The sequence below is a fragment of the Triticum dicoccoides genome, chromosome 4B, assembly GCF_002162155.2.
Source record: "Triticum dicoccoides isolate Atlit2015 ecotype Zavitan chromosome 4B, WEW_v2.0, whole genome shotgun sequence".
Lineage (NCBI taxonomy): Eukaryota > Viridiplantae > Streptophyta > Magnoliopsida > Poales > Poaceae > Triticum > Triticum dicoccoides.
Window position 1 is genome coordinate 633,000,789 of NC_041387.1, and position 11,043 is coordinate 633,011,831.

Below are 11,043 nucleotides of genomic sequence, written 5' to 3' on the forward strand. Positions count from 1 at the left end.
TGATGATCGTGGAAACTTCAGATCCAGTTGTTACTGAACCTCGTAGGTCAACCAGAGTAAGATCCGCACCAGAGTGGTACGGTAATCCTATTTTGGAGGTCATCTTACTAGATCATGATGAACCTACGAACTATGAAGAAGCGATGGTGAGCCCAGATTCCACGAAATGGCTTGAGGCCATGAAATCTTAGATGGGATCCATGTATGAGAACAAGGTGTGGACTTTGGTTGACCTGCCCGATGATCGGCAGGCCATCGAAAATAAATGGATCTTCAAGAATAAGACTGACGCTGACGGTAATGTTACTGTCTATAAAGCTTGGCTTGTTGCAAAAGGTTTTTGACAAGTTCAAGGGGTTGACTACGATGAGACTTTCTCACCTGTAGCGATGCTTAAGTCTGTCCGAATCACGTTAGCAATTACCGCATTTTATGATTATGAAATTTGGCAAAGGGATGTCAAAACTGCATTCCTGAATGGATTTCTGGAAGAAGAGTTGTATATGATGCAACCGGAAGGTTTTGTCAATCCAAAGGGAGCTAACAAAGTGTGCAAGCTCCAGTGATCCATTTATGGACTGGTTCAAGCCTCTCGGAGTTGGAATAAACGTTTTGATAATGTGATCAAAGCATATGGTTTTATGCAGACTTTTGGAGAAGCTTGTATTTACAAGAAAGTGAGTGGGAGCTCTATAGCATTTCTGATATTATATGTGGATGACATATTGTTGATCGGAAATGATATAGAATTTCTGGATTGCATAAAGGGATATTTGAATAAGAGTTTTTCAATGAAAGACATTGGTGAAACTGCTTACATATTGAGCATCAAGATCTATAGAGATAGATCAAGGCGCTTGATAAGTTTTTTCAATGAGTACATACCTTGACAAGATTTTGAAGTAATTCAAAATGGAACAGTCAAAGAAAGAGTTCTTGCCTGTGTTACAAGGTGTGAAATTGAGTAAGACTCAAAGCCCGACCACGGCAGAAGATAAAAAGAGAATGAAAGTCATTCCCTATGCCTCAGCCATAGGTTCTATAAAGTATGCCATGCTATGTACCGGATCTATTGTATAACCTACACTGAGTTTGGCAAGGGAGTACAATAGTGATCTAAGAGTAGATCAACGGACAGCGGTCAAATATATCCTTAGTGAAGACTAAGGAAATATTTTTCGATTATGGAAGTGATAAAAGAGCTCGTCGTAAAGAGTTACATCGATGCAAGCTTTTACACTGATCTAGATGAATCTAAATCTCGATCTGGATACATATTGAAAGTGGGAGAAATTAGCTAGAGTAGCTCCATGCAGAGCATTGTAGACATAAAATATTTGCAAAATACATATGGCTCTGAATGTGACAGACCCGTCGACTAAACTTTTCTCACGAGCAAAACATGATCATACCTTAGTACTCTTTGGGTGTTAATCACGTAGCGATGTGAACTAGATTATTGACTCTAGTAAACCCTTTGGGTGTTGGTCACATGGAGATGAGAACTATGGGTGCTAATCATATACAGATATGAATATCGGTGCTAAATCACATGAAGATGTGAACTAGATTATTGACTCTAGTGCAAGTGGGAGACTGAAGGAAATATGCCCTAGAGGCAATAATAAAGTTATTATTTATTTTCTTATTTCATGATAAATGTTTATTATTCATGCTCGAATTGTATTAACCAGAAACATAATATAGGTGTGAATATATAGACAAACATAGTGTCACTAGTATGCCTCTACTTGACTAGCTCGTTAATTAAAGATGGTTGAGTTTCCTAGCCATAGAAATGAGTTGTCATTTGATTAACGGGATCACATCATTAGGATAATGATGTGATTGACTTGACCCATTCCGTTAGCTTAGCACTTGATCGTTTAGTATGTTGCTATTGCTTTCTTCATGACTTATACATGTTCCTATGACTATGAGATTATGCAACTCCCGTTTACCGTAGGAACACTTTGTGTGCTACCAAGTGTCACAACGTAAGTGGGTGATTATAAAGGTGCTCTACAGGTGTCTCCAAAGGTACTTGTTGGGTTGGCGTATTTCAAGATTAGGATTTGTCACTTCGATTGTCGGAGAGGTATCTCTGGGCCCACTCGGTAATGCACATCAATATAAGCCTTGCAAGCATTGCAACTAATGAGCTAGTTGTGGGATGATGTATTACGGAACGAGTAAAGAGACTTGCTGGTAACGAGATTGAACTAGGTATTGAGATACCGCGATCGAATCTCGGGCAAGTAACATACCGATGACAAAGGGAACAACGTATGTTGTTATGCGGTTTGACCGATAAAGATCTTCCTAGAATATGTGGGAGCCAGTATGAGCATCCAGGTTCCGCTATTGGTTATTGACCGGAGACGTGTCTCGGTCATGTCTACATAGTTCTCGAACCCGTAGGGTCCGCACGCTTAAAGTTCGATGACGGTTATATTATGAGTTTATGTGTTTTGATGTACCAAAGGTAGTTCGGAGTCCCGGATGTGATCACAGACATGATGATGATTCTTGAAATGGTCGAGACATAAAGATCGATATATTGGACGACTATATTTGGACACCGGAATGGTTCCGGGTGAGATCGGGATAATACCGGAGCACCGGGAGGTTATCGTAACCCCCCGGGAGTTATATGGGCCTTAATGGGATTTAGTGGAAAGGAGGGGAAAGGAGCAAGGAAGGGGGCGCCCCCACCCCCCAAGCCCAATTCGGATTGGGACGGGGGCCGGGCCCCCCTTTCCTTCCTCCCTCCTTCCTCTTCCGTCCCTCTCCCTCTCCAAGTAGGAAAAGGAGGAGTCCTATTCCCGGTGGGAGTAGGACTCCCCCCCTTGGGCGCACCTCCTCCTCCTGGCCATCCCTCTCCTCCCCTCCTTTATATACGGAGGAGGGGGGCACCCCATAGACACAACAATTGATCCCTTGGAACTCTTAGCCGTTTTTGGTTCCCCCCTCCACCATAATCCACCTAGATAATATCGTAGCGGTGCTTAGGCGAAGCCCTGCGTCGGTAGAACATCATCATCGTCACCATGCTGTCGTGCTGACAGAACTCTCCCTCAAAGCTCGGCTGGATCGGAGTTCGAGGGACATCATCGAGTTGAACGTGTGCTGAACTCGGAGGTGCCGTGCGTTCGGTACTTGATCAGTCGGATCGTGAAGATGTACGATTACATCAACCGCGTTGTGCTAACACTTCCGCTTTCGGTCTACAAGGGTACGTGGACACACTCTCCCCTCTTGTTGCTATGCATCACCATGATCCTGTGTGTGCGTAGGAAATTTTTTGAAATTACTATGTTCCCCAACATGAAGCACGCAGTGGCTCGTCAGACGTTCACCCCCCAGGTCATGGCGATCGAGCCCGACGTATATCACTGTGGTCCAGTCGACCCGTCGACTGACTTTGCAGACACACTTTCCAAGAGTGGGAGTTGTGACCCCGCGGCAGAAGTCCTCATGGTCGACTCTCATCGCGGCGACGATACGTTGCTCGGCCATGAGGAGTACCAGCCTCAACCTCTCAGTTCGCAGCAGAGGGAGGAGCTGCGTCACCACAACAAGGAGGCTCTCCATACCCCCATCGTATGTGAAACCGCCAAGGCTTGGGCTTTGGAGGACGTGCGCCTGGCCACGCTAGCCGAGCGCACTTGTTTGGAGAATCTCCAACATTCTCTCGACGAGCGTGCCCGTCGATTGATCCTCAGATCCAGTCGGCATACACGACAATTGTTTCCACCAGAAACTCAGGTATTCTGCATGCTGATTCAAAATCTCGCAGCTCCTACGTGTATTGCGGAGTCCATTCAGCCGTCTCACTCGGAGGCAGGAAGGGGCTTGGAACAGATCAGAGCGCTGCTCCGGGCAGCAGGAGATCAGAACTCCACTGTTTCCCAGTCGCAGAACATAATTCATAGTTGACCGGTAACGGCAGATACCATTCAGTCGGCACACAGTCCTAGATCACCATTAAGGCAAAGGGATTGTGAGCACCGCCAGGATTGGCACTTAGGAAGATTTCATGGAGATGATGATCATGAATTCGCCTGCGACTAATGCCGTCGAGTGCCTTCGCCCCTTCCGAGGGGCGGGTCGTACGCGCCCTGATGGTATGACGACAGGCGTCCATACGATAATGACCGCAGAGTTCCAGTTGACCCAACAGAGCCTGGGTTCAATGCGAGGTCAGTCCTTTTTCAGGGCTTGGTCGACCGGAACAGAGCATACAAAGAAGGGCTAGACAGAGACATGCCCAGCGGGAGCAGGGTCCATGTATCTGGCCCCGAGTGTTTTAGAAGGGCCATCAGGGCCGCTGACATCCCCCACAACTTCAGATTGGCAACTAGTGTAAGAAAGTTCACCAGAGAGTCGAAGCCCGACACTTAGCTTGAAGATTACCAAGGGGCTGTGCACATCGGCGGTGGCAGCGATGAGGTGGCCATGAAGCATCTCCCTCTGATGCTTGAAGGTTCTGCCAGAGCTTGGCTCAATCAGTTGGCCCTGGGGAGCATTTTGAGTTGGGATGATGTCGGGGGTTTCTGATTCCACCAACACCTATGGGGACAGGGCCCCTTTCGGTTCGGTGGGAGGCGGAGAGCGCACAAAGAGCGGATCGAGGCGGTGCACGCGGGGGGGATTTTACCCAGCTTCGGGCCGCACGGATGCGTAAAACCCTACTGCTGCTTGTTTGTGTGTATTGAATCTTTGCTCAGGAGCGATCGACGCTACCAGACTGAGCGTGGGAGTGTTTCTGGTATCTCCAATGAGCCGAACCGGCCGAACCCCTTCTACGTTGCGCTTGGGCCTCCTTTTATACTTTCAAGAGGTTACCCACAGGTGGCAACGTAGACTAGAAGGGTAAAAATGGAAAAGGATGCGGTAGGTGCAGCTACCGCTACTGTGGATACAGTGCACCCTACCTAACTCTGACGGCAGGGGACAAGGGCATTAAATGCCTGTCTGAGTCTCCTAAACAGTGCAAAAGGTGATCGTTAGGAGCGCCACCGTTTGCCACGATGGGATTCTCTTCATCTCCGCTTGCCACCACGTACCCCTAGCTGCACGGCCTCCTGCCACGTGTGCTTGGGAGAGTTCCAGAGCGACACGTTAGCAGGTGTGCTGGAGCGCGGGCACGAAGTGGGGGTTTCCCGCGGCAAGCTCCTTGCCGCGGCCGTCGTCTTGTCGCGTCCGGAAGCTTGTCGCTCGCCGGACCTTGCCGGGACGCAAGGCGCGTCGCGGCAAGCTTTCTTGGTATGCCTTGAGTAGCCTTCCCGGCAAGCTCCTCTTGCCGGGGTCTTGTCTCTTCCCGGCAAGATCCTCTTGCCGGGGCCTTGTTTGGCCTTCCCGGCAAGCTCCTCTTGCCGGGGCCTTGGTTTGAGTACTTTGTTCTTGAATGGTCTTCAAGGTATCCATGGAGGGTCTTGGCGGTCACCCGGCAAGCCTTGCCGCGGGATGCTGCAACTGCCCGTGCACGAGTTCGGGATACTAGGGTACCCCTACTCTAGTACACCGACAAGAGCCCCCGGGCCTGGGCCATACACGGTGCCGAGCGCTGTTGGGCCAGGCCCAAAACAGTGCACGGGCACGCGCGGCCTAGGTCACACCGAATCTAACTCCGCTCCCACCGCGCACGCCCAGAACGGCACGCGTCAAACGCGGCGTCGTGGGTGAGATCGTGGGTGGCGTGCATGGGGCTAAGCCCCCCGAGCATGCGTCATGCCACGATGATGGGGATGGTTCACGCCCTCTTCCTTAAACGAAGGTAGGTGTGGGGGCGTGGTGCATTTACTGGACGAGGCCGGTGCGCGGTTTCCGGGACATCCACTCCCCGCATTCACGGGGCGGAGCGAGGCCGCCTCATCTGTCACCTTGGTTCTGCATCCCCGCCACGCGGCTCCCATGCGCTTGGGGTCACGGACGGTGGAGTGGGAAACTGGGCCGTCGCGAGCGGGTTGGCCCCGACTCCCTGCCCTTCCCGTGCCTTGATTCGCTGAGCGGGGCTGCCGATCCCCCACCCCGCTCCTTTATAAAGAGCGGGATGGGAGCACAGAAATCCGCACTCTCTCATCTTCTCCTTTCTCCAGCTTCTGCTCCCCTTTATCTCATCTGCCATGGAGAAAGGGAACCCAGGCCCTACATCGGTGGCGGCAAGGGTCGCCGCCAGACAGCGCATCTCTCCCTCTTCTGCGCCCGAGGTGGCAGAGCCAGCCTTAAGGGGAAGAGGGAGGGGGCGAGGTCGCGGACGAGGTCGAGGACGAGGTCGAGGCGCTCGGGGAAGAGGCGGACGGGGCGGCGCGTCAGCTTCACCTCCGCCGGCGGCTCCTCCCCCCACAGCGGTCCATATAGGGGACGACTCTTGCGAGTTCTTCGTCAGGCAGCGCCGGGCGCCTCGTCGTCGCCTCCGGCTTCCAGCTCCGTTTGCGCGCGCGATGGAGTTAGACCCGCCCGAGACACTGAGGCTGCACATGAGGGGCTGTGGGATCAACGGCACGCGAGTCCGCATTGCATTCCCAGCCCCTAATGTGATGTATCTTGATCGAGGGTGGAAGACGTTCGCCCGCATCCACAGCTTGACGGAGGGGTTTACCCTCCATGTTAAGTTGATGGAGGGCGATCTCCTCTCCGTCAAGGCCTTCGGGTGCTTCGGCACTCGGGCGAAGTGCTGCGTGGACAGCTCCTCCGACAGCGAAGGCTCCTCCTCGAGCGAGAGCGGCGAGGAGGGGAGCGACAGCGACGACGAGGGTAGTGGGCGGCGAGGTAGCGGGTCTGACTAGGCGTCGGGCGCCGCTTTGCGCGGCATCGGCGACCCCATCATCTGCGTCGCCGGCTTCTTGAACTCCCCGGGGTCGTCTCCTTGGGCGGCTGGCGCAGGGAGGCTGCGGAAGGGGAAGAGGGCAGGCGACAAGGCCGTCAAGCCGGAGTACGAGGGTGTGGTGCCCTCGACAGCGTTCTGACGTCCTGTCGCCCCGTCTTCGAGCCCCGCTTCCAGCGCCACCGTCGCCGTCCAGCCTTCGGACGACCCCCGGGATGTTCCCTTGGTGTCTTCTGGCACCCGTAACTCGCCTAGGCACTCCTCTTGCCCTTTTCGCCTCCTTGACCTGCCTCCTGAAAAGAGGGGCAGGAAAGGGATTACGGGCATCTTATCATTTTAATTTGTAAGCCTTCGGGCCTTAGCTGTATCTAGAACTTGTAATCCTCTCTTTCATGTTTTTCATCCTCTATGGACTGTACCTGAGTGGGATGTTTTTTAATGAAAAGAGGATGCTTGCCGGGTTATTTGTCTCGTGACCTAAACCCATGCCAAGGAACGAATCCTTGGTATCCCTCGGACAGACATTTCATCTCCCGGCAACAGGCCCTGCCGCCTTCCCACGTCGCTCAACCCTTCTCACGTTTTAGACGGAGGCAGGAACGAGGTGGGTGCGGTCTCCTCATTTCATCCCTTTGCTGCCGCGACTACGACCAAACCTGGCCCCGAGAACGAGCCCCAGGGCCTAGAGTCGAGGGAGCACGGCAGTTTCCGGGAAGAAATGTGGTTTCGCATTCCCTAGTCCATAAGAGGATGCATGATAAGGGATGAAAGACTTATCTGATATTGCAGCCCCCGACAACTCTGGTTTGCCGTGGACGATTCTTGGCACTCGCAGCCCCCAGCGATACTGGCTTGCCGGGGAGGCTTTTATCCTCAGCAGAGAACTTTGTCGTTCTCGATGCCGGCTTCCGGCAAGCTGGTCGCCAGGAAGGCTTTTTTTCTTCGGCAGAGAACTTTGATGTTCTCGATGGCGGCTTCCGGCAAGCTTGTTGCCAGGAAGGCTTTTATCTTCGGCAGAGAACTTTGACGTTCTCGATGCCGGCTTCCGGCAAGCTTGTTGCCAGGAAGGCTTTTATCTTCGGCAGAGAACTTTGACGTTCTCGATGCCGGCTTCCGGCAAGCTTGTTGCCAGGAAGGCTTTTATCTTCGGCAGAGAACTTTGACGTTCTCGATGCCGGCTTCCAGCAAGCTTGTTGCCAGGAAGGCTTTTGTCTTCGGCAGAGAATTTTGACGTTCTCGATGCCGTCTCCTGGCGAGATCGTTGCCGGAAAGGCTTACGGCGAAGAACTTCATCGTTCTTGACACCGGCTCCCCGCAAGATCGTCGCCGGAAAGGCTTATGGCGAAGAACTTCGTCGTTCTTGACGCCGGCTTCCAGCAAGATCGTTGCCGGAAAGGCTTAGGGCGAAGAACTTCGTCGTTCTTGACGCCAAAAAGATTGGCCCTAAGAGCGTTTCCAGCCCCCGGGCCATAACTGCGTTCAAACATAGCAAGTGATTAGTATCCGAAGTGCACTTAACTCGTTTGCGAATTTTGACTTCTACTACATATTCTCTATGCCTGCTGGAATGCTTTCCGGTGCGTGTGATCCAGCCAGCAGCGCTTGAGGGAACGGGCCCTTAGCGGCTATTCGGGAACATCGCTTCCCGGAAAGGTTTACCTTCTTGGTTCTAGCGCAACCGCACAAGTTGCCGAGCGGACTCGAGGCAACATGGAGCGCAACTAGCCCCGAGAAGGCTCCTCGGCATACAGGTCTATGCAGAAATCTCAAATAAATAGCACATTCTATCTTCCTGTTCAACCCCTCTTTGTACGTCCACCCTACGCTTTCTAGGGAAACTTGCCGATGCAGGCACCCTTGCCGCGAGCGCCGAGTGCGGAACTTCAGCAGCCTGCTGGCGGGGTCGCTACCACAAGCAATCTCGTCGCAACTAGTTGCAGCTCGCTTAAGTTGTTGAGCGGACTCGAAACAAAGTAAGGGCGCTAGCGGCTCACTTAATTTGCTGAGCGGACTCAAAGCAAAGTAAGGGCGCTAGCAGCTCACTTAATTTGTTGAGCGGACTCGAAATAGAGTAAGGGCGCAACTAGCTACGAGTTTATTCCTCCGTGCACAGGTTTTCCGTACAAAGAGCAAGATCTCCGAGGCGGATAACCTTATACAGAAAGGAAATATCTAAAGTCCCGCGCGACTTAGCTTTTTCTGTTGCCGCACCGGCGTCGTTCTTTCGCTCGCCCGCTCCTTAGGAGCCATGACGATGAAGAACAGCCGCCGCCGAAGCCCCCTACCTGGGACGCCAGAGATGTCGGAGGTTTCTGATTCCACCAACACCTATGGGGACAGGGCCCCTTTCGGTTCGGTGGGAGGCGGAGAGCGCACAAAGAGCGGATCGAGGCGGTGCACGCGGGGGGGATTTTACCCAGCTTCGGGCCGCACGGATGCGTAAAACCCTACTGCTACTTGTTTGTGTGTATTGAATCTTTGCTCAGGAGCGATCGACGCTACCAGACTGAGCGTGGGAGTGTTTCTGGTATCTCCAATGAGCCGAACCGGCCGAACCCCTTCTACGTTGCGCTTGGGCCTCCTTTTATACTTTCAAGGGGTTACCACAGGTGGCAACGTAGACTAGAAGGGTAAAAATGGAAAAGGATGCGGTAGGTGCAGCTACCGCTACTGTGGATACAGTGCACCCTACCTAAATCTGACGGCAGGGGACAAGGGCATTAAATGCCTGTCTGAGTCTCCTAAACAGTGCAAAAGATGACCGTTAGGAGCGCCACCGTTTGCCACGATGGGCTTCTCTTCATCTCCGCTTGCCACCACGTACCCCTAGCTGCACGGCCTCCTGCCACGTGTGCTTGGGAGAGTTCCAGAGCGACACGTTAGTAGGTGTGCTGGAGCGCGGGCACGAAGTGGGGGTTTCCCGCGGCAAGCTCCTTGCCGCGGCCATCGTCTTGTCGCGTCTGGAAGCTTGTCGCTCGCCGGACCTTGCCGGGACGCAGGGCACGTCGCGGCAAGCTTTCTTGGTATGCCTTCAGTAGCCTTCCCGGCAAGCTCCTCTTGCCGGGGTCTTGTCTCTTCCCGGCAAGATCCTCTTGCCGGGGCCTTGTTTGGCCTTCCCGGCAAGCTCCTCTTGCCGGGGCCTTGGTTTGAGTACTTTGTTCTTGAATGGTCTTCAAGGTATCCATGGAGGGTCTTGGCGGTCACCCGGCAAGCCTTGCCGCGGGGTGCTGCAACTGCCCGTGCACGAGTTCGGGATACTAGGGTACCCCTACTCTAGTACACCGACAGATGAGTTGGCCCGAGTGTTTACCAGAACATTTGAGGGCACCTGCAAGAGACCTGTCGCTCTACCAGAGTTGCAGCATTGTGTGCAGAAACCGAATAAAACCTTGAGATACTATATCCAGAGATGGATCACTCTGCACCACACAGTGGAGAATGTGTCAGATCACCAAGCCATTTGTGCCTTCAAAGAGGGCATTCGCTATAGAGAGCTCAATCTGAAATTCGGTCGGACAGGAGATATGACTCTGACTCGGATGATGGAGATTGCCACCAAGTACGCTAACGGCAAAGAGGAAGACCGACTCCGGAGTGGTAAGCACGAAACAGTCGCCCAAGACACCGGAGGAGGAAATTCCAGTCGGAGGCAGAAGTGAAAGGCTGAGGCAGCAGGACCTGCCGAGGTAGCAGTGTTGAATCAAGGAAAGTTCACAGGGAAGCTCAAATTGCCCTGGAATCCCTAGAAAGTAAAAGATGAAGATGGAAATGATGTGATGGATTTGCCGTGTCATATTCACACTAAGAAAGATGAAGAGGGGAATCTGATCCTCCCCAAGCATACTGTCAGTGTCAAAACCAGCGGATCTCGGGTAGGGGGTCCCGAACTGTGCGTCTAAGGCTAATGGTAACAGGAGACTGGGGACACGATGTTTACCCAGGTTTGGGCCCTCTCTATGGAGGTAATACCCTACTTCTTGCTTGATTGATCTTGATGATATGAGTATTACAAGAGTTGATCTACCACAAGATCAGAGAGGCTAAACCCTAGAAGCTAGCCTATAGTATGATTGTTGATGATAATGATGATCAGTCCTACGAACTAAACCCTCCGGTTTATATAGACATCGGAGGGGGCTAGGGTTACACAGGGTCGGTTTACGGAGGAGGAAATCTACATCCGGATTGCTAAGCTTGCCTTCCACGCCAAGGAA